Genomic DNA, 20,406 nt, shown 5'->3' on the forward strand with positions numbered 1-20,406 from the left:
TGCCATAGGATCAGGCTGCTCCTAAGTTCGGACTGAGTGTCTAACTCATCCACCCCTATGTCTCTCTCTTCGCAAAACTCTCTCAGTTCATGCAAAAACAGACCCCAGACATTAAAAGCAGACTCCATCTTGGCAAGATGCTCACAGACACGTGCAACACAGGGGACTTAACAATCTGAAGTAAGAGTACACAATTCCAAAACTTCAACAATCTCCTTATCAAAGAGAACTAATACTCATGCGTCCAGGAAAACACACCATTCATCCACACACACCCTCCCCTCGGATCGGTAAGGCAGTTTCTACCACCCCTGACTTCTCAACCTGACCAAAGCGACACAGGTACCAAACTCTGGAAGCAGGGCGGGGGACAAATGTACTGAACACAATCAAATGACACTCTTCAGGAGAAGAAACAATGGAATTTCAAAAACAATCCCCTAAAATGTGGTCATCTAAAATGCAGAGTTTTGTGGTGCAGCCAGCTGCTACTAAGGTACAAGGCAAACACAAATCCTTATCCTCACCGCTTGCCGCCAATGTTGGAAATGGGATCCCACCGCTGCCACCAATGTTGGAAATGGGATCCCCGGCTGGCCAGGGCTTTCGCCAAAGTCAGTCAGAGACCACCACACCCAAGTCAGGGCAAGGGAGTTACACGCCAAGATAACCCCTACTCACCCTCTAGGTAACGTGGCGCGAGCAGCAAGGCTAAACTTGGAGGCGATGTAGGCTAAGTATTTGCGCACGCACCCCAGCAACAACACCCAAAGGCCCACCACAAAGGAAACTCCACACAAGGTTATATAAAAATAGCCTTTGTATTACACCAAAAACACATTAGATAAAACACACACTTTACAATGTGCCAGAGGCACGGGCAGAATTTACAGGGGGATATTTACAAGACAGGGCCACCTGGACCACTGTCAGGAATCAGAAATAGCACTTTCAGAAATAGCACTTAGTACATAGAATATAGCACAAAATAGCACACAACCAGTAATTACTGGTAACCAGGACCTCACTAGCACCACCTGTACTAGGGAGAAAACAACCACCTATGTATTACAATACCTGTAGGGGTGTAAGAGGAAAACACATGATGCAATGCATAACATTCATTCAGAGGTGTAAAGGCACATGACGCATAAACAATACATTCAGAGGTGCATAGAAAGTACAATTGCGCCAAACTCACGTAAGTCACCACCTGTGACTGTCCCTAGGCCCTCTGGCCTTGTTGGGGCTAGGACGCCCTGTGTCCAAAGTGTCAGGGTCCTAAACGTAGCAGTTGCCCACAAAGTGCTGGGCAACTGGTGCAACAATGTTTGAGCCTGCCAGGGCTCAAGAACAACAGTGGGGGCTCAAGAGCCTCTCTGGGCCCTTCACAACCACTTTGGCGCCTGGAGCCTCTCTCCGGGCCCGAAGAAATAAATGTGGCCCTCCAGAGCCTCACTGGGCTCTAAGAACAAATGGGCTGCCCCTGAGCCTCTCTGGGCTCCTTAATACAACAATGTGGGACTCAAGAGCCTCTCTGGGCTCTTCAAAACAACTGATGCCCCCACGAGCCTTCGTGGCTCTGAGCAGACAGGATGACCCCCTGAGCCTCTCTGGGCTCGAAGCAAAAAGAACTGGCACCGAGCCTCTCTCTGGGCTCTGCAACAAATTGCGGGGATGGAGCCTCGTGGGCTCTAAAGCAATATATGCCCCACTCGTTGGAGTCCCGCTCGGGGGACTCAGAATCAATAATTGGGCCCAAGAACCTCTCAGGCTCAATCTAGGGATGCCCCCGAGGTCATGGGAGCGGCCCGCTGCCAACGGGGCCGCTCTAAGCACACCAACCTGCCCACTGCACTCCTCTGGGCATAGGAGCGACCTGGAGCCCGCCCGCACTCACCGGCTGTCTGAGGCGGCGGCTCCTCGTGGCGTCGGCTCCTCTCTGCTGGGCTCTTCTGGGGGCGGTGGCAGGGCTCTCTCCTCGGGAGAGCCTCGCCGGAGGACGGTTCCTTCCTCTTCTCGGCAGGAGCGCGGGGTGGCCTCCCGTCCGCTTCCTGGTTTCTTCCTCACTCCTCTGCCCAATCACCGCACAGGTCGCCCGGCGAGCCTCCCGCAGCCTGAACCAATGGCAGCGCGGCTCCCGGGTGACGTCAGCGGTGGTTCTTTCGGCGTCTCCTCGGCTTCTCCGCGCACCAGGGCTGCGGCGGTGATTTTTCACGAGCAGAACGGCATTTTTAAAATAACGCGAGGTAGGCACTCGCTCTGGACAATAAAAACGGCCACAGGTGCGGCGTGGGCAGCCGCAAACACACCACAACACGCAGGGTGGGCACCTGCTTTCCAAAAGTAAAGCGCCCCTCAGCGCTAAATGCAAAATAAAGCGCTCGTAAGCGCTAGAAGGGGAAAGCAAAGCGCTCCCAGCGCTATCAATCCAATACAGCGCCCCCAGACGCTATAGGACAACAAAGTCCAGTAAAAAAAAGGTCCTTCAGCAAGGCACGGGGGGCAAGGCTGGGCCCAGAGCCAGCACACTGGGTCTCCAGGCAGGGAGACACCCCAAGTGGCGGTCCTCTGGCCCAGCAGCAGCAACAGCCCCCTCAGGATCCTGGAAGAGAACAACATCTGTGGGGACACAGCCCCATTTTTATACAGTGCATTCCTTTGTCTGAAGGTGCAGAGTGGGGGCGGAACCAGTCGCAGCTGGTTCTTGAGTACTCTGTTTACCTCAACCACCCTCTCTATTCACTGGCAGGGCTTGGGTCATTAGACACACCACAGGGGGGCGGAGCCAGCATTGTGTGGGGAAAACCCAGCCCATCCAGGACACAGGTACACTCCTCCCACACATCACTCATGCTAATCTCCCACTCACCACCGGGCAGACCCATCCAGACTTCCTGGAGCCTGGCATGCCAGCCAGCTCCAGCCAATCACACGCCAGCACCCTCACAGCACACGTACAGCCATGTCTAGAAATGGCGCTTCGCTACTAGACACATACATGCTGCATACACCGTTGCGCAGCATTCACTCACACGAGTTCACACATACCAGACTCAAGCCTGTACACCCCACGCATCAGGAACTACCAGGGACACATACATTCCCCATGCATTCCTATGGGCGGGCAGGCCTAGCTCAGCACATGCACTCAGAGTGCGCACGCACTTTCCACTGGGACACAGTGAAAGTGCGCAGAATCCAAAAATCACCATCTCCAGGTCACCATTTCAAGCAAAAAGTCTAGGGGTGAACCTGCCCTAAGGGCCAAAGTCCAACACAAGGCATCGTACTTGGCTGTTCGGAATTGGGAACAAGTCGGTCGGAAACAAGGGCTCTGGATCGGTTTAGGTAAAGCCGAATCCGATTCGGAGCCCTTCCGACTGAGATCGGAATCAACTCCTCCATCAGAGAGTGTCAATTAAGTGAAGCAAGTCATTCACAGCCAGAGCTCGAACTTGTGTTGATTCTAGTCAGTCACTCTAGAGTCTTGACACCCAGCACCCATGCAGCAGGCACAAGACCGACTCGACTTCGAGGCCGCACCACATCAGCGAGGCTTTTACTGCTGCACAGTGCCTGGCTAAGAACATTTGCCTGGACCGTCATCATTGGTAGCACTTTTGCGCTACCAGATTGACAGCCCTGGGACGCAGTCAACATTTCTAAACACTGTGGAACACATACCGCACCAGGCACAACATCCTCACCTATGGTAGGTGGCAGCAGGTGCATGCTTGCACTTACACACACATGCTACTAGCTGCAGCATGTGGTTAGTCACTGTCCAATCATGCCCAGACATGTTGCGTGTGCTTCGTGCTCATTCTCTCCGCTTCCTTTCCCAGGCCTGCAGCAGACACATACAATGTATCAAATCAAGGGCAGCGCCAGCCGACCGGGGGTCTCCATAGCTACACTAAGGAGGAGCTGCCAGGTACACAAACAGATCATTCAAACAAAAAACAAAATTAGATGCAATCCTGTTTATACATTTACATCACGTGTACACAGATGGACACAAGAACTGAAGAAAGTGATGGAGTCACACCTTTACTACAGACAAACTACATACACACTTACACATCTAAATGCACAAAAACAATATATACAATTACATAGACATATCCTCTTCATGTAAATATCTTTATGGGGGTTGCACAGCTTAGCAAACTAACATCTACAAAAAGTATACAATTATTATCATTGCATATAATCAAAACAGTAATGCCGGTAACTCATTTGCGTTGTCTGACCCCTTTGATGCTGTTTCTCTTTAATTTTCCTTCTATTCTTGATTTGCTTTTACTGGATGGTACCTTTTTAGGTCTCACCTACACAGTGCATGCAGTATGCTGCTAGACATTGTTTACAATTCAGTGGGCTACAAGTCTCCCACAGCATACCATTATTAGTTTTAGTTTTCACTCTCATTTTCAGTATTTCATTTGCTTAGCTCCCGTAGGCTTCCATTCCTTTCTTGTGCTAGCTCCTCCCTGGAGCATGACTTTGTATGTACATGTGTTCTTCCTCATCTTTGTTCTTCCTCATATTTTTGCAATGCATTGTATTTTTTATTTTACAAGTGTTTCAGTATTATTCCTGGATATGCAATGTGGTTTCCTACTTTTAACACAGGCACACTGCTTCTTGTTTGTGTTGCTTTCACCCCATCTGCTGTCCCTATTAATATTTTAGTTACTTACACCCACAACTTTACTACTCTATGTCACTCCACTCTTCTCTGTCACTCCACTCTACTCTAGGTCACTCTACGCCACTCCATTCTACTTTATGCCACTTCGCTCCACTCAACTCTTTACTACTCTTCACCATTCCAACCCACTCCACTTCACTCTACACTACACCATTCTAGCCACCCTCCCTATTCCACTCCACGCCACTCTACTCCATGCCACTCTACTCCTGCCACTCTACTCCATGCCACTTTACTCCATGCCGCTCTACATCTTGCCACTCTAGGCCAATCTACTTCATGCTACTCTACGTCACTCCACTCTAGAAGAATCTACTCTGCTCCACTTTATGCAACTCCACGCCATTGTAAACCACTCCACTCTACGCCACTCCAATCTATGCCATTCCACAGAATGGCACTCTATTTTATGTCATTCTACTCTATGCCACTCCACACTGCTCGGTTCTATGCCATTCTACTTTACGCCACTCCATTGTACACTACTTTACTCTACACAACTCCATTCCATTCTACACCACTCTATGCCACGCTACTGTACAGTACACCACTCTCCTCTATGCCATGCCTGTCTATACCCCTCTACTCTACTTTATGCCACTGTACTCTCCACCACTTTACATCACTCCACTCTACGCAACTCTGCTATGTGCCACTTATCTCTACGCCACTTCATTTCACTCTATACCACTCCAGTTTATGCCACTCCACTCCACCCTACTCTACTCTTTGCCACTCTACTCTATGCCACTCCACTCTATGCCACTTTACTTTATGCAATTCCAATCCACTCTACGTCTGTCTCCGCTGCTCTACTCTACTCTACCAGACTCCACTCACTCCTCACCACTTTCCTACATGCCACTCCAATTTATGCCAATCTACTCTATGCCACTCTACTCCATGCCACTCTACTCTATGGCACTTCTCTCTATGCCACTCCACTCTAAGCCACTTTACTTTAAGGAACTCCATTGTACACCACTCTACTCTATGCCACTCCATGACTCTCTGCGCCACTTCACTTTTCTCTATGCCACTCTTCTCTTTACCACACCATTAACTTTTAGCCTTGCTGAATAGCAGCCACTCTGGTGTACAGCATGGCTAAAAGATATTGGCAAAGACAATAGCACTCACACAGGCGAGACCTATTAGCTTTCCCAGTGCTTGTAGTTGTTTGTCCTCTTGGCTGTGTATTGAACAGGGAACTAAGCATGGGCGGACTTTGCGAATCTGGCGTACGCGAACTTGCGTATTTACGGATGCGCAATCCGCAAAATCCGCGAACTCTCGCGAATTTGCGGATTTTTGTGGTTTTTTGTGTTCGCAAGGGTTTCTGCCAGTTCGCGAGGTTTGTGTACCAGTTCGCAATTGCGAACTTACTTGTCGGCTCGCAACGGCCGCGACTATGTTGTTTCTACGTCTGGTTCATCATCACAGGTTCACAGCACCCTCTGTTTCACCACTGCCACCCTCTGGTGCACCCATGCCACCCTCTGGTACATCCTCACTGCCACCCTCTGGTTGGTTTATCACTGTAGATTATGGGGGTGAAAAAAAGCAAGCACACCTGCCCTGCTTCAACTGCCATTAATTAATTTGGGGTTGATTAGGCAACTGAACTCTGGAGGGGCCCCTCAGGAAGCACTAGAGTGAATGGTTACTAATGTTAAGATTGAACTTTTGCACCTGCTGAGTGCTTTCAGTTTTGCAAAAATTGTTTTTCTGCAATTTCGCACGATTTGCGGGGCGCGAATTTGTGCGAGATCGATTTCGGAAGCCGCGAATTCGTGCGAATACACAATTTGTTTTTTTGCGGCGTGTTTGTTCGCGTGATTTTTTGCGTGTTCGCAAGCCGCTTGTAGCGCAACGTTTGCGAAGTTACCCTAGTGGTCGTACATGGGCGCGGCCATCTTGTTTGCGTGACGTAATTCCGTTTCCGGGCGCTATGTGTAATCTCGCAAAGTGTGCAGCTCGCTAGTACAATTTCGCGTGTGATCGCGAGGAAAATCTCGCGCGAACTTACCCACGCGGTCCTGAACGGGCGCGGCCATCTTGTTTCTCATTCATTGCTATGGTTCTGGGCATGCTCTCTGTATCCTTTTTTAATCTCTGCCATCCTTTGCTTGTTTGAAGTTTTTTTTAATCTATTTTACTTATTATCTATCCCTCTATTTTTCTAGCTCTATATTTTTGTGTTTTCTGCTACTTTTTGTTAATTTTAAACTACTTTTTTAAACGCTTTTCTTTTCTTCTTCCCTGTTCTATTTCTTCTTTCTTATTTTGCTTCCTTTCTGCCCAGACCATGGCAAAGGGAGCCGGGAAGAAGCCTGCGAAGGGGAAGGGTCCTGCACCCCGTGCCCGGCTCCCGTGCGGGCGTTTGAGGGGGGAGACAGTTATAGCTCGGGAGATTTTTAGTGCGGAGGAGGTGGCCGCACTAGTCTTTCACGTCCAGCGCCGCCTCCCCAAGACCATCATGGGAGGCGGCAAGATCGCTACCGGCTACGGGATCCGGGAGCGCCGGAAGCGGTGGGAGAAGGTGTGCCGGGCCATGTTTGAACACTCTGGGGTCCGGCGCACCTATAACCAGGCCACCCACCGCTGGACGGATCTCATGGACCGGGAACGCGACTTGCTGGACGTGCTCGGCGTAGAGATCCCCGGGCTTGGTGAGTAGTAGTAGCTATTTCTAGCTATTTCATCACTACTCTGTTTTCTCCCGCTCTGTGTGTTATTATATTGCAAATTTTTGTTTTTTACCAAGAGCAATAATGCTGCCGATTACATTGTAGGTAAATTATATTTCAAAATCGTCTGTGCATTTCAGGTGCACTGCTCTCCTTCTCAGTAGCCTTGCTACTATGCTTATTTGTTTTCTATTTTGTGTTCATTTCATTGGTCTGAGAAATTATGTATGAGTGTAGTGTAAAGAACTGCGTAATGCTAGACACTAAGGGTCAGATTTTCAATTACCGGCGCATCCCTGCAAAGTAGCAGGGATGCGCCAGTAATTGTGCGCCATGCCACCACCACCCATGGTGCGCCGTATTTACAATGTGGCGCACCATGGGCCCAAAACGTCACAGAAGCCTTACGCATCTGTGCCGTAAAGGCGGCGCATTGCTGGAGTTGCGTGACAACGATGGCGCAGCTCCAGCAATGCTCTGGGGTGCCCTATCTCCCCAATGCTGCATCAAGCCGTACGTCTGCTTCAAGCAGGCGCAGGGTTTGAGTCACGCATCATTGTCCTAAAAGTGACTGATTGACATCTTGTAGATTTCCCTCAGCCACTTTTAGGATTCGTTCCTGCGCAGGAACACCCTCCCTTGCGCCGGAACGCCCCCTGATGGCGCAGGGCTTTACACGTGATGCATCTCCCATATGCGTCACGTTGTTAATATACGCCGCACCATGGCGCCTCTTTTGTTCTGCCGCTGCGTCACAAAAGTCACGCAACAATGGAGCAAAAGATCCGCAAGGGGCTTCTAAATCAGCCCCTACAGACTCAAGTTCAGTCCTTCCTTCAGACACATGGCTATAAGAAGAAATAGTGGTGGTGGTCGGTGGAGTGATAGTTTGAGTATTCACTGATCTGCAATCACGATGGACTTTGTCTGTCACTTCGCGTGCTGCGGACTGCTGCCTGCCAGGCCTGGGCAAACCTTTTTAGTAGTTTGTTTAGTGAGTTACATAGGAACTTTCCAAGTCAACGGTCCGCAAATCAAGCAATACTAATAACATAGTAGACCACATGAGATCGGTCAATATATCCCCTGGAATAGTTGTCTATTTGCTATTTCGCCAAAATATTTTGTTATTGTTCTTTTGAAATGTTTGATTTGGTTGACAACAATCATCCATGTTTTGGGGTCTTTCTTTCTTTCATGTTGTACATCAGCTCCCCCCAGGGGCAAGAGGACAGAGGAGGAGGTGGTTGCTGCTGCTGTAGAAGGCCAGGATCGGCCAGGCGAGGGCAGTGGCCCCAGTAAGTTTTCATTTTAATATAGAGTACCTATTTTTTCCTAGCGTTCCTCATTCGATTTTTTATAAATCATCTTTGATCTTGTTCTAGACTGTATCTAAATTCTTATCCTGCCTCGACTATGACTCCCTGTGGTATTACTAGATTATTCTCATTAGTCTGTCTGTGTAGCTAACTAAGATTGCACATTTGGCAATTCCATTGGACTCCCATTCTAGTCAGCAATAGCTCTATGCACTGAGCCTTCCCTGGAAAAAGAAACATTTTTACTTTAGATTAGACAGTCACAAATTATTACATTGTTTTCTGTTTTTTTTCACATTTCTTTTTTCCTAGACCAAATATTATATAGTAGTGAGTGGTGTATTCTAACATTCTTAAATGTACTTTGTAGGTGGAACATCTGGTGGCGGGGCCAGCGCGGAGGTGGTGGTGGTGGTCGATGAGGAGGACATTTCTGGGGGGGAGGCGGTGCAAGTGCCGGACGACACCAATGTGCCTGTGAGGGTTCACACGGTGGTGGTGGGCAGAGGTAAGCTATATATTCCTTACTTATTGAGATTGAAGACTGCAGAGTGTGCTTTCTGCACGGGTGTATCAACCAGGTAGTAGCCTCCTCTAAATGTACTTCGACTTAGCTGTGAAGTTTTTGGCGAGAAGAATCCCAATCAGATCTGAGATGAACTTGATGGATGGGATGAACGAAAAGCAGTATTTTATGTGTATATGTCTGTGGTTACTGCTTTTGTCACAGAGAATCTTTTGTTAGTGTGCACATAAAAAAACGAAAAGCGAAAGAAGGATGTAATTAAGTGTGGAAGGACGAGAAATTTAATGATGACTGGCAAAGAAGAATGATATGTGTTTGCTTGGTCCCCAAGGTGGCTGAGAAGAATATGTTATGGTGCATGGCTGGGTGAATGATGAAGCAAGAATGGGTGGAAGGAGAACAGCCTTGGTAGGTGAAACAGAAACTGCATGTGTGCATATACTTTGAATGGATGGATGCCTGGATCATGGTACTATCTGACTCTTAGATAGCATATGTGTATCTAGAGAGAGTAGACGGTCACTGGATGAACTAAGTCAGGGGTCTCCAAACCGGTCTTGGAGGGCCGGATACATGCCAGATTTTTAAAAAAACTACATGTATCTCAATGGGGATATCCAAAAAATCTGGCATGGATCCGGCCCTCCAGGACTGGTTTGGAGACCCCTGAACTAAGTGTTACTTTGAAGAGCATGTAACACCGCACCCGCACGTCCGTTCCAGTGTAGGAAAGGCAAGGAAAAGAAGTTGTAATTTTGTCCAAATACTACCATGAATAGTAGCAGTAGTTTGTATGCAACTGCAAGCACAGCATATATCCGGTTATTACGGTGGACCCTCCCTACCTCTCTTAATAATTTTAGTTTAGTAGTAGTACGTCATTCATGTGTGGGTGTATCACTGTTCACTCAAAAAAGCAAAGCACCTAAAGTCATCCCATATGTAATCAAATACATCCCATGTGAAGTGATAGATAATCAGATTGTTTAGTTTCTTCTTTTTCCTTCTCTAGCACACATTTGCACTGTAGGGTGAAAGTTAAATTAATTAAGCAGTAGCCCTTTTAACAGAGTATTCTCAGTGCCACCTGTAATGGAAAAATATGAGCTTCACCACCTGCATGTACTGTACCGGTACAGTAACGCAAGTCTGTCTCACTCATCATGGTGTGCGTCTGTTTTTCTCGGGTGCAAGTTCACTGCGCTGGCATTATGCCGGCTTGCAGAAGATAACGTACCAATTTTCCTAAACAAGAGAGAAGAAGAAGAATAAGACTGGTGTACTGTCATAGTCGACTGTAATGGAAGTCCATAGTGCTCGTAGAATTTGTTCCTTAAACTCCCACTAATGTTAGAGCAAGGATGAAGAAGTGGGAGGTTAGATAGATACTGGCCTCAATAGTTATGTACTGTGCTTTCAAGTTGCTAGTTGTACTGTGACACAACTTTCTGCTCAATCATTTTGTGTTAATCTTAAGAGCATTGGTTACAGACTATGTCTTTCTTTCTTTATATAGTTGCTCCTTCCAAATCTCATAAACCATCAAGGAAGGAGCAGGCTCGAATGGCCCGGCAACGGAGGCTGGATGCCACTGTCGCTGAATATCGGCGGCTGCTGGCCCTGGAGGAGGAGGACACGCAGTCTACGACTACATCTACTGTGACAGCTGCATCCTCCTCCGGGCCCACACGGGCTGCCAGCCAGCGCAGTGCTCCAGCGGTACGGAGCCGGGCTACCAAAGCCAACCGCCACCGCCGAGCAGCAAACACATCAGCTGCCCCCCACAGGAGTTGCAAGGCACGCCAGCGCCGCTTATCCCTCAGAGTGTCCTACCTGGAGAAGGAGGTCTTAACCTATAAGAACTTGGTGGAGGGCCTCCGCTTCGACCATGCCACCCTCCGCAAGGAGTATGATGCCCTGGCCGCTACAGTGAACAGCAGCCTGCCGTAGTGTCCCTTGCCCCTTTTTTAGAGACTTTTGGGGGGTGGGATTTGGGAGTTGGGTTCTTTTTGGGACTTTTGAAAGACAATCGTTGGGGTTAGGGAGGGTCTTGAGGGAGATTATTTTGTTAGGGCTATACAAATATACTTTTTGAAACTTTATCTGAGCATACCTCTTTTTTACTGCTTTTGAGTCTGGTGGGTGGTGGTTTAACAGTAAGTTTGTTTTCCTGAAACTTAAGTCTGTGTCATTTTCTTCCTTTAAGTGTAAATGGCTAAATGTTTTCAACACTAAGTGCCTCTCAAAGGGTAAGTGATCCCCCCTTTCCCACCATGGATTTTCTTCAAATCGCTTGCAACAAAAATTACACATTCCCACGAGTGCTCTAAAACCCCAGAACTCAGTTGCAAAAATCAAGAACATCCCGAAACACGTGCAATCCTGCTGCTAGGGCTAACCCTAACGAACACTAAGTTACAAAAAGTGCCAAAACCTTTTTCCTCATGGATGTTGTTTAAACCAGTTTTATCCGGTATTAGACCTTCCCAGCAATGGCCCCAGAGCCGTCAACCCAGGCGAAAACAAGTAGAAGACCCCCAAACAGCCAAAAAGCAAAAGTACAAAAATGTGGACTTAGTCACTTTTCTGAAAATTTCCAAAATCACTCAGCGCACTCTCTGCAGCTAGGCCCTAACTCCCCTCTGCCTCCATGGATTTCCTTCAAACCTCTTGCTATCTAAACTATCCATACCCAGTAGTGCTCCCAGACCCCGAAACCCACCCACAAACACCAGGAAGCCCCCCAAACAGGCCCCCGAAAACGCTACATTGAGCGAAAAGTCAGAAAATGCAAAACCTTTTTCCTCATGGATGTTGTTTAAACCAGTTTTATCCGGTATTAGACCTTCCCAACAATGGCCCCAGAGCCGTCAACCCAGGCAAAAACAAGTAGAAGACCCCCAAACAGCCAAAAAGCAAAAGTACAAAAATGTGGACTTAGTCACTTTTCTGAAAATTTCCAAAATCACTCAGCGCGCGCTCTGCAGCTATGCCCTAACTCCCCTCTGCCTCCATGGATTTCCTTCAAACCTCTTGCTATCTAAACTATCCATACCCAGTAGTGCTCCCAGACCCCGAAACCCACCCACAAACACCAGGAAGCCCCCCAAACAGGCCCCCGAAAACGCTACATTGAGCGAAAAGTCAGAAAATGCAAAACCTTTTTCCTCATGGATGTTGTTTAAACCAGTTTTATCCGGTATTAGACCTTCCCAGCAATGGCCCCAGAGCCGTCAACCCAGGCGAAAACAAGTAGAAGATCCCCAAACAGCCAAAAAGCAAAAGTACAAAAATGTGGACTTAGTCACTTTTCTGAAAATTTCCAAATCACTCAGCGCGCGCTCTGCAGCTAGGCCCTAACTCCCCTCTGCCTCCATGGATTTCCTTCAAACCTCTTGCTATCTAAACTATCCATACCCAGTAGTGCTCCCAGACCCCGAAACCCACCCACAAACACCAGGAAGCCCCCCAAACAGGCCCCCGAAAACGCTACATTGAGCGAAAAGTCAGAAAATGCAAAACCTTTTTCCTCATGGATGTTGTTTAAACCAGTTTTATCCGGTATTAGACCTTCCCAGCAATGGCCCCAGAGCCGTCAACCCAGGCGAAAACAAGTAGAAGACCCCCAAACAGCCAAAAAGCAAAAGTACAGGTGATTAAAGTTTTAATTATATTAACCTGTGCAAAACAAAGAAAGACAGAAACACAGGAATAAAAGTGAATAAGTACAAAAAAGAAAATTTCTGAATTCATTGGCTCATTTTCAGGCCTCAGTGTCAGGGAAGAAGAGTTTGTCCTCATACTCTGCGAATTCAGGCAGGAGTAGGTAAGTGTCACCTAACACAGAAGAAATTCCCTCATCTAAGTTGCTGTCCTCCTCGTCTTCTTCCGTCGTGCGATCTGGTACTTTGAAATCTGGTGGTATGAGGTGCTCATTCATCTTGATCATTGTCAATATCTCCACATTTTTGGGCGAGAGGCGGGTCCTTTTGCAAGTTACAATGCCACCAGCAGCACTGAAAACACGTTCAGAAGACACACTTGCAAGTGGGCAAGACAAGTAATGTATAGCCAGGCGGGTGATCTCTGGCCACAATTCTTTTTTCCCATGCCAATACGCCAATGGGTCAGCATTAACATAGACCTCTGTTGAGTCATTGAGATAGTCCTGCACCATCGACTCAAAATTCTCCACGGTTCCTCCACTTTGCTGAATTTTCGCTCTGACCTTTTCAGAACCATAACCAATCTCAGCTAGCCAATCCTCTTCATCACCCGATATTTCTGTTGTGTCTGGTGCAGATGATGCGGTTGCCGGTGTCTTTAACGGCTGAGAGGTCACTTCTGCCACAGCCACAGGTGCAGAAGTGGAGTCTTTTGACTGGGGATGGCCTGCTGATGCTGATGTACTGCCTTTTCCTTCAATTTGCCTCCGTTCTCTTTCAAACCTGATGGCTGACCAGGCTAGCCAACGTTTGTACTTTGTAACATCTTCATCACTAAAAGGAAAAAATGCAGAGCCTGCCAGCGCCTTTTTGTAGCGTGGATGCAGAATAGTAGCACAAATGTAATGCTGTTCTGAGTGGATCTTTTGAAGACGTTCATCGCCAAGTAGGCGCTCTAATAATTTCTCCGCCAAAACAAAAGCTTCTTGCTTTTCTTCATCTTTTTGAAACTTTGAAGACACCGCCTTCAGTTTGTGCTCCAGCATGCGCAACAATGGGATAGCTTTTCCCAAATTACAGTCCTCCCTGCTGACTGCACGCGTGAAGACCTCAAAAGGGCGAAGCATGTCTGTCAGGCTTTTAACTAGCTCCCATTGCGCCGCATTTAACCTCAGGTCCTCCTTCACAGCTGTACCCATTGTTAAGAAATACTGATCGAGTACCGTAAACGGCTCATACAGACGCTCAAGCATGTAGAAGGTTGAGTTCCAACGTGTTGGCACCTCCTTGATGAGTGCTTTCACTGGCATTCGACGTTCATGTAGCAGGCTCCTCAGATGCTTCCGGGCCTTAAAAGAATGGCTGAAATGGTTGCACATTTTTCGGCAGGTGACCACTAACTGGCATGCTGGACTGTCTTTATCCAAGAATTTTTTAACAACCAGGTTTATACAGTGCGCCAAACACGGCACTCTGAAATAGTCACCCAGTTCTATGGCCTTAACTACATTGGCGCCATTATCCGTGGAAACATAACCAATGCCACGTTTTTTTGGAGACAGCCAGTGAAAGACCTTTGTGTTGAACTCATTCAAAATGTTTTGTGCTGTATGACGTTTCTCCAAGCCAAACATGGCTAGTGTTGCATGTTTCCGAGCAGCTTTAAAAACTTGGTCCAGGTCAGCACCTGCGTTTAGCTTTGCTTTAACCCCTGAAAAAGAGACCCAGTGTGCAGTGATGCACATGTAATCAGTGCCTGCGCCACTGGTCCACATGTCTGTTGTCAGATGTATAGTGTGAACAGCACTCTTCTGCAAAGCTGCCCCAATCACCTCCAGCACATCTTCATGTAGTGCTGGAACCGCAACTCGGGCAAAACAGTACCGGCTAGGAACCTTCCATTTAGGGCAGAGCGCTGCCACTAATTCTAGAAAACCAACCCCTTCTACAAAAGAAAAAGGGAGAAGATCCAGCGCTAGCATTTTAGCCAGCTTAGTGTTATACAGACGCACCATTGGGTGGTTGCGGTCATATGGCGCGTCTGAAAACAACATTGTTTTAATGTTGCCCTGGACCATTTTACGGGATGATGATGATGACTTCTTCGACCCAGTTACGCTCGCTGATGAACTTTTTCGCATTGGTGTCTCACTCTGTCCCACACTCTTAGTGTGGCTCACAGGGGGTGTGCTGACAGGGGTACTGGGTGTAAGTGAAGTGTGTGACACTTCTTCCTCCTCGTCATCATCAGATGTTACATCAACGTTTTCTCGACTTGCAATTCGGGCTTCCTTGATCTCCTTTAGGTGCGCCAACCATTGGACAGTGTGCTGTCTCTTAAGTTGACCTCTCTGGCCTCCAGTCCCATAGTTGGTACCAAGCTTACCACGACTAACTGCAAGCTTACAAATGCTACAAATGGCCATGTTTTCCCTTTTTGGGCAAACACTAAAGAAGTCCCAAACTGCGGACTTGAAATGTCTGTGGGGGCCGGAGGAGGCGATACTGGTGGTGGTCGTGCTGCTAATGCCAGATGAAGTGGAGGATGGGTATTGCTGAACTTTACTACGTTGTGCACTTTCACCACCACTAATTGAGGTCGAGGTGGATGGAGGTCCCTTCTGGCGAGTAAGAAATATGGAAGCGGTAGGTTGTGGTGTACTAGTTAACATCAATGATTGTGGTGTTCCCATTGCCTCCTCGTCGGCTTCATCATCACGCTCAGCAGCTTGTCGGGCTAGGGTCAAAATGTCTGTTTGCTGCATGCCCGCTGGGGCTTCAGTGACGTTAGTGATGATGACTGCGTCGTCGTCGTGAGAGTCTTCAGCAGCAGGAGTATACGCCACTTCTTGTTGAGCGTCATCACACTCCATAACTATGAGAGTTTCGACGACCTTCCTTTTACGCTTAGCTACCTTTGTCAGATCATGGTGTGCCTCCTCAACCTCACTCTCAGACGGCAGTGGTGCTGGTTCCCAAGTAAGATCCATATCATCAGAAGGAGGTGGGCTTGAAGAAGATGTAGACACCAACACCCTTGATCTTTTTCTTGCTCGGGATGTGGAAGACAATGAATGATCATCAGGAGGAGTGGCTTCCTCGAATGATACCTCGGCTTGATTGTCGATTTCCAGATGTGCCCCTACTTCTGGAGGAACAACTATTTTGGCCACTTGTTGTGCCCCTCCATGCACCTCTGCTTGCTCCTCTCCTTGCGCCGCCTCTCCTTCCACATGTACTTGGGCTTGTACTTGCACATGTGATTGTTGTTGCGGCTGTGGTTGTTCAACACTCGTCAGATGAGTTACAACAACCTGTGTTGATTGAGGGACATTGCTGCTACTTTCTTGCGATGAGCCAACATCACTGGTCGATGGTGATTGAACAACTATACTGGCTGCCTCTGCAGCACTCAAGGGCTTGGACCTAAGTTGGCATGGTGGTGGTGGCACTGAACCCAATGGAGCGGAGGTGCTGCCATCCATGGCCTCAATGGTGTTTAAATTCAAGAAGACACCCCACAGAAAGACTAGGCCCATGCACCACCCACTACCCCTGGGCATAATGGATGAAAGCTAGGCAAAATAAGTGCAGGCCTCAGACACTGCCTCTCTTCAAAATGGCCCCTTGAACCCCAAGCACATGTTGCCTGTACCAGCACTCAAGATGGCCACCACCACCACCCACATGGCCAGTCCACATCAACAGTACACCCCAAAAAGAAACGAAAAACACATAAAAATCACCACAATCCAATGCCATCCAGGATGTTTACATTAAAAATACCCCACAGGCAGACTCAGTCCATGCACCACTACCCCTGGGCAAAAGGCCCCACCAGCAGCCCCAAAGAAACGACAAAAAACACAAAATTCAGCACAATCCCAGGCCATCCATGGCCTCAATGATGTTTAAATTCAAGAAGACACCCCACAGAAAGACTAGGCCCATGCACCACTCACTACCCCTGGGCAAAAGGCCCCACCAGCAGCCCCCAAAAAATCGACAAAAACCACAAAATTCAGCACAATCCCAGCCCATCCATGGCCTCAATGGTGTTTAAATCCAAGAAGACACCCCACAGAAAGACTAGGCCCATGCACCACTCACTACCCCTGGGCAAAAGGCCCCACCAGCAGCCCCAAAAAAATGACAAAAAACACAAAATTCAGCACAATCCCAGCCCATCCATGGCCTCAATGGTGTTTAAATTCAAGAAGACACCCCACAGAAAGACTAGGCCCATGCACCACTCACTACCCCTGGGCATAATGGATGAAAGCTAGGCAAAATAAGTGCAGGCCTCAGACACTGCCTCTCTTCAAAATGGCCCCTTGCACCCCAAGCACATGTTGCCTGTACCAGCACTCAAGATGGCCACCACCACCACCCACATGGCCAGTCCAAATCAACAGTACACCCCCCAAAAAACAAAAAAACAAACTCACCACAATCCAATGCCATCCAGGATGTTTACATTAAAAAGACCCCACAGACAGACTCAGTCCATGCACCACTCACTACCCCTGGGCAAAAGGCCCCAACAGCAGCCCCAAAAAATTGACAAAAAACACAAAATTAAGCACAATCCCAGCCCATCCATGGCCTCAATGATGTTTAAATTCAACAAAACAGTTGTATCATGCACCCATAACCAACCCTGGTCCTACTGGATACTGTGGCTACCCACAATATATTTTATTTAATGTTCTGAAAAAGTTCCAAAATTGTAGTTGCAGCAACTGTAATGCCCCAAACAAACTTACTTGTGAAAGTTGATTTCTAATCCAAAAGTGATCCAAAGAAAGTCAAAAAGGCCTCAAATCCAAATATCCAGCAGCACCCACAAAAAGTAATCCTTCCAGGTCAAGGTCCAAATGAAAGTGACCAGCACATGAAGAAAGCACTGGGAGGAGCCACAGGAACAGGAAGTTGGAGACTGTGGGGCACTTCCTTCCTCCCCCCCCCAAAAATGGACTCCTTGCAAAAAAAAGTGCAGGCAAATGTCAACCTGGGGAGTGATTCTGATAAAAATCATCATTTTCTGAAGGTTTATGCTGTTTGCTGGTGGATTTCTTGTGCAGAATTGCAAAATCTCTATTTCGCGAGTACGAGATTGTTCCTGCCCGCCGCACCTACGTGTTCGCAATTGCGAACTCTCGCGATGCGTGCTGTGCAAGGTAAGGTGGCAAGCCGCGATTACGTATTCGCGGGCGCCAAACTCCCGCGGGATCCCGCAGCAAGATCCAAAATGGCGCAGCACTCGCAAAATATCGAGAAATACAAGTCGGCAAACGCTGAATGACGGAAAGTGAACGCCGTGCGCCACGCCGCAATATTGTATCACCAAGCAAAAAAATCCGCCGCGTGCGGATTTTTGGCAAATTCGCGAGAGTTCGCGGATTGCGAATTTACCGAAAATCCGCAAATTCCGCGAGCGGAACGGATTTTACGCCCAAGCTTACAGGGAACAGTACATGTCAGTGATCATAGTAATTGACACATTTAAATCTGTGAAATGCTTATGCCCGTACACCACCTTTTCACCTCATGCATGTACTGTGCGTTGTAGCGTTGCATAGGAAGCTGCATGATCATTAATTACGCAATGTTCTTGTCCTCTAAAAGCATATCAAATTACATGCTTCTGTACCAAGCAGGTGTAGCATCATGTGGCAAAAAAAAAAAGCACCAAAGGTTTGTATGCTTGTATTTGTAAAGAATGTACATGTCCTTCCCTGATCTGTTCTCCAGACACAGCCTCATAGCAGGGTGGTCTCCGGTTTGGATCACGTACAAAGAGGTGAGAGGTCACTGCATTCGCTTGTGATCAAGAAAGACAAAACGGTTGTGCTTTACCTAAAGGGACACCTTTCATTTTGTACAACAGTTCTGCAGTCACCAAAGGGCAGAGCTTCAGGAGGTTTAGTCAGCAGCCCCTTACTAAAAAAGTCTTCATTTAATTTCTAAAGGGAACCCAGTCACCATCCCCTGACTAGGTGTCTAGATCTCCACACCCATACTCTCAGGAATGAAGGCAACACACTTCCCCTCTCTGGGTAGTTGTCCAGGCAACATCCTGGGGCATCCAAAGGGATCCTGCTTTGCTTCTTATAACTAGTACCATTAGCCACAATTGAGGATACACATCCCAAGACATGCACTCTAGCATTTGCAGAATCTTCTTTTCAATGTTAGCATTATTCACCCATATAATTTCAAACATTGCTATAATCAAGAGGTTACTGCTTCCTCCAAGCAAAGCTGAAAGCTCTTGATGTTTCCTAATATGTGGAACCAGCCATTACTTTGTGATTTGCAACCCCCTACACTGATTAGCTGACTTTGGCGGAGCAGTAGTCCTCAGGAAGCCACTCAGTAGATAGACTTTTCGCCTGATTCTAGAACCTATCAGAAGGCTCATACTTTCAACAGTCTTTCTTTCTTGAATTGCATGCTGTCTTAAAATCAACCTTAATATTTCTAAATCCTACATGAAAACTGATCTTTATTTAAAACTTCTTATTGCCTCCTCTCCTCTTTCAAATGTCTTCCCCTTCCATCCACTGCATGCCTCCTCTCTCTGAGCCCAACCTTCTTTAATTAATTTATTTATTTGTAGAGCGCTACAATCATCCCAGAGGGATATCAAGGCGCTAGTAACGGATTGACTGGTTAGGCTGATAGGAGGGTTGAACATAGATGATTCTTAATATTTAGGGAACAGATGAGTCTTTATGTTTTTCCGGAATGAAAGATAGTTGGAGGCGAGCCGTAGATCCAAAGGCAGTTCGGTCCACTTCTTAACCGCCAAATATGAGAAGGGTCGCCCTCCGGCCCTAGCTTTCTTAATACGCTTTATTCTTGCCTTCGCTAGATTTGGTGACCGCAGGCTCCTTGAGGGAATATAAAATTCGATTTTATCTTGGAGTATTTTTGGGCCACTTTGGTACAATGCTTTATGTGCATGGCTGAGCAATTTAAATATTGCTCGTTGACGCATGGGTAACCAGTGCAGTTTCTTCATGCACATATGAGGCTGAGCTCAACCTTCTTTGGTTGCAGACAAGTTTGGCAGCGGCGTTTTGGAGTACCTGTAGCCTTGTGAACACGATCTCAGTCATGCCTATGAATAATGCATTACCATAATTGAGCTGACTTATCAACAGGGCCTGTAAGACTGATCTCCGTCAGTCCAGCTGTATCCAAGGAAACAGTCTCGCTAGTAATTTCAACATCGCAAAACAAGGATCCGCACATGGTCCTTCATGGATAAGGTGTCGTTGATGATGAAACCCAAGTTTCTTGCACATGTTTGGGAATTGGGGCAATGCCCAGTGTTTGTGGCCATCACGTGGCGTCCCAGAAAAGCCTGGCACCTCAGAAAAGCAGAATCTCGGATTTCCCTGCATTCAGTTTTAGGCAGTGTTCGTGCATCCATTTAGCCATCTCTGTGAGGCAGTTATGTAGTTCTTGTTTGGAGACTTCA

Source organism: Lissotriton helveticus, chromosome 5_1 (genome assembly GCF_964261635.1).
Source record: "Lissotriton helveticus chromosome 5_1, aLisHel1.1, whole genome shotgun sequence".
NCBI classification, from domain to species: Eukaryota; Metazoa; Chordata; class Amphibia; order Caudata; family Salamandridae; genus Lissotriton; species Lissotriton helveticus.